We start from the raw sequence: 4,550 nt of genomic DNA, 5'->3' as shown, positions 1-4,550 counted from the left end.
TTTTTTTTTTTTTTTTTTTTGAGGTGGAGGTCTCGCTCTGTCACCAGGCTGGAGTGCAGTGGCACAATCTCAGCTCACTGCAACCTCCGCCTTCCGTGTTCAAGAGATTCTCCTGCTTCAGCCTCCCAAGTAGCTGGGGTTACAGGTGACCGCCACCACACCCAGCTAACTTTTGTATTTTTAGTAGAGACGGGGTTTCACCATGTTGGCCAGGATGGTCTTGATCTCTTGACCTTGTGATCCACCCGCCTCAGCCTCCCAAAGTGGCATGAGCCACCGTGCCTGGCCTTTTTTTTTTTTTTTTTTTGAGACAGAGTTTTGCTGTGATGCCCAGGCTGGAGTGCAATGGTGCAATCTCGGCTCACTGCAACCTCTCCTTCCCAGGTTCAAGCGATTCGCTTGCCTCAGCCTCCTGAGTAGCTGGGATTACAGACATGTGCCATCATGCCCAGCTAATTTTTGTATTTTTAGTAAAGACTGGATTTCACCATGTTGGCCAGGCTGGTTTCGAACTCCTGACCTTGGGTGATCTGCCTGCTTCGGCCTGCCAAAGTGCTGGGATTACAGGTGTGAGCCACCATGCCCGTCCAGCATCTTACTTCTTAACACAATATATGAGGCCCTGGAAAACCTGGCCTCTGCTGGCCTCCTTAGCCTCCTCCCTCACTGCTGAACGGCTGTGGTTCTCACAGCTGGTTTTACTCTATGCCTTTCCATATGCTGTTCCCTCTGCCTGGAATACCTTTCCCTGCTGTCCCCATCTACTTTGGTCTAACTTCTACTCCCCATTTAAGAATCACCCCCACAGCAAGATTGCTTGAGCCCAAGAGCTTGAGACCAGCCTGGGCAATGTAGTAAGACCTCATCTCTCCAAAAAATTTAAAAAATTAGCTGGGTGTGGTGGCACACACCTGTGGTCTCAGGTACTTGGGGGTTGAAGTGGGAAGACTGCTTGAGCCTGGGAGGTCAAGGCTGCAGTGAGCTGAGATTGTGCCACTGAACACTAGTATGGGAGACAGAGCAAGACCTTGTCTCAAAAATAAACAAAAAATAAAAAATAAGGCCAGACACGGTGGCTCATGCCTGTAATCCTAGCACTTTGGGAGGCCGAGGTGGGCAGATCACCTGAGGTCAGGAGTTTGAGACCAGCCTGGCCAACGTGGTGAAACCCCATCTTTACTAAAAATACAAAAAATTATTTGGTGGGAGCCTGTCGTCCCAGCTACTCAGGAGGCTGAGGCAGGAGAATCGCTGGAACCCGGGAGGCGGAGGGGTTGCAGTGAGCTGAGACTGCACCACTGCACTGCAGCCTGGGCGATAGAATGAGACTGTCTCAAAAAAAAAAAAAAAAAGAGGCCGGGCGCGGTGGCTCAAGCTTGTAATCCCAGCACTTTGGGAGGCCTAGACGGGTGGATCACAAGGTCAGGAGATCGAGACCATCCTGGCTAACACGGTGAAACCCCGTCTCTACTAAAAAATACAAAAAAAAAAAAAAACTAGCCAGGTGAGGTGGCAGGCGCCTGTAGTCCCAGCTACTCGGGAGGCTGAGGCAGGAGAATGGCGTAAAACCCAGGAGGCGGAGCTTGCAGTGAGCCGAGATCGCGCCACTGCACTCCAGCCTGGGCGACAGAGCGAGACTCCATCTCACCAAAAAAAAAAAAAAAAAGAAAAGAAAAGGAAAAAGAGTCAGCCCCAGCATCTTCTCCTCCTGGAAGCCTCCCTGGCCTCCTGGCTGGGCTAGGGTTCCCTTTTCTGGTACCCCCTAGTCCTCTGCACTTACTGAATATTCCACACGCAGTTATAATTTTTGGTTGACATACTGACCCTCCACTTCCAGCCTGTGAGTCCCTCGAGGCAGAGACTGTGTCTGGTTCACCTCCATGTCCCAGCACTGGCCCCATCCTGGCACATCTGGGCAGGAAGTCACACGACCTGGTTCTATTCCTGGTCATGTTCCTGTCCAAGCCACCCCTTCGGTTTCCCCATCCAAAATGTGGGAGAGCTGGGCTTTGCCAGGTCACTTCTGAGGGCACAATTGTCCAGAAGATGGACAGGGCTTGCATGGCGCAGGCTTGTGCCAGGTGCTCGAGATTGATGCGTTGAGGGCCATGGGCAGTGCCCTCGGTCAGAAACCCCCTCCGTGGCTCCCTGTAGCCCTGTGTAGAGAATGGGGTGGGTGTAGAGAGGGGGTGGAGGGTTACATGCCAGGGCCTCAGCAGACCAGACCCCACCAAAGAGGCTGGCCTGGCACCCCCCCAGCAGGAGCGGTGGCCCCCAATGGTTATCAAAGGCCAGCGGGGCCCCTCCCTCCAAGGATGAGGGGGTGTCCCTGGGCTGCCACTGACAAGCAGGGCCATCCGTCAGCCCTGAGCACAATGGGGTCATTAACCCCTGACCCCAGCTCCTTTTTAGCCACTTCCTCTGAGGGCTGGGTGTATGGGGCTGAGAACGGATGGGGGATTTCTGTCAAGCCTCGCTTTTCAACGAGGGGCCCAGGAGCAATGGCTGCTTGGCTGCTCCCAGGCTCTCTAACTCCCAACCTTTGCGGCTCCTGTGGGGGTCTGGAGGAGCCTCCCACTCTCTGTCCCTTGAGAGGGCACCCCCTAGGCCAACCACCCTCAAGCCAAAGCAGTGTGTATGGGGAAGGACAGATATAGACCCTGAGAAAAAGACAGAGACTCGGAGAGAAGGAAGCCGAGGTGGGCAGATCATCTGAGAGAGACACCTGAGACCCGAGACGGCTCCTTTCCCTTTACAAAGTGCGTTCATGGGAAAAATCATAAACCAACCCTGCTTGTGAAATTAGATGCAAAAATCCTCAATCAAATATTAGCCAAACAGATATATGCATCATGCCCAAACTGAGTTTATCTTAGAAATGGAAGGCTCATTTAACATTTGAAAAATCTGTTAGTGAATTTATCACATTAATAAATTAAGGGAGAAAAGTCATATGATCATCTTGGCACTGGAAATCAAGGTCAACATCTACTTAAGATAAAAATGTTTTAGCAAACTGGGGATAGAAAGGAATTTCCTTAGACTGGGCATGGTGGTTCCCAGCACTTCAGGAGGCCAAGGCACACGAATCGCTTGAGCCCAGGGGTTCGAGACCAGCCTGGGAAACACAGTGAAACCCCATCTTTACAAAAAAGACAAGTTTAACTGGGTGCGGTGGTGTGCGCCTGTAATCCCAGCTACTTGGGAGGCTGAGGTGGGAGGATCAATTGAGCCCAGGAGTTTGAGACCAGCCTGGGCAACATAGTGCATAGTGAGACTGTGTCTCAAAAAAAAAAAAAAAAAAAAAAAGAAAGAAAAAAAAAGAAAAAAAAAAAAAAGAAAGAAAGAAAGAAAGAAAGAAACTTCCTTAAACTGATAAAGATTATCCACAAATCCCAGCACAAACACAGAGTTCTTAAAGGAGCGATGGACACATTTCTTAGAATCAGGGATGGGTTCAATCATCCATGAATCGATTCAACATTGTACCTGAGGTCCTAGCCTGGAAAGTAGGCATGAAAGAAAGGGATAAGAATTGGAAAAGAAAAGCAAAACTGGGATTATTTATAAGTGGTATGATTGTCTATTCATAGAAAACCCCAAATCAGGCCGGGCGCGGTGGCTCAAGCCTGTAATCCCAGCACTTTGGGAGGCCGAGACGGGCAAATCACGAGGTCAGGAGATCGAGACCATCCTGGCTCACACGGTGAAACCCCGTCTCTACTAAAAAATACAAAAAACTAGCCGGGTGAGGTGGCGGGCGCCTGTAGTCCCAGCTACTAGGGAGGCTGAGGCAGGAGAATGGCGTGAACCCGGGAGGCGGAGCTTGCAGTGAGCTGAGATCCGGCCATTGCACCCCAGCCTGGGCGACAGAGCAAGACTCCATCTCAAATAAATAAATAAATAAATAAATAAATAAAACCCCAAATCATCTACTGGCAAAGTATTAGAACTATGAATGAAATTTAGCAGAGAAAGGATATTCCCACATCCAATCAATATGAAAAACTAATTATAGGGTGTGATGGCTCGTGCCTGTAATCCTAGCACTTTGGGAGACTGAGGTGGGTGGATCACTTGAGGTCAGGAGTTCGAGACCAGACTGGCCAACATGGTGAAACCCCATCTCTATTAAAAATACAAAAATTAGCAGGTGTGGTGGCATGCGCCTGTAGTCCCAGCTACTCTGGAGGCTGAAGCAGGAGAATCACTTGAACCTGAGAGGTGGAGGTTGTGGTGAGCCGAGATCGTGCCACTGCACTCCAGCCTGAGCAACAGAGCAAGACTCCATTTCAAACAGAACAGAACAAAAGAAAACAAAAATGGAACAAAACAAAACAAACAAAAAAATGAATTACAGCTAAAACACAGATAATCTTTGAAAACATGATGCTCAGCGAAAGAAGCCAGAGGTGAAAGGCCACATAGGAAGTGATTCCATTTATATGAAATGCCCAGAATAGACAAATCCATAGTGACAGAGAGTAGATTAGTGGCTTTGGGGGGCTGGGGAGAGGAGGGCTTGGGGAGTGACTATGAATGAGTTAAGT

The sequence above is a fragment of the Rhinopithecus bieti genome, unplaced genomic scaffold (assembly GCF_001698545.2).
Source record: "Rhinopithecus bieti isolate Rb0 unplaced genomic scaffold, ASM169854v2 scaffold_56975, whole genome shotgun sequence".
Lineage (NCBI taxonomy): Eukaryota > Metazoa > Chordata > Mammalia > Primates > Cercopithecidae > Rhinopithecus > Rhinopithecus bieti.
This window is presented reverse-complemented; position numbering follows the sequence as displayed.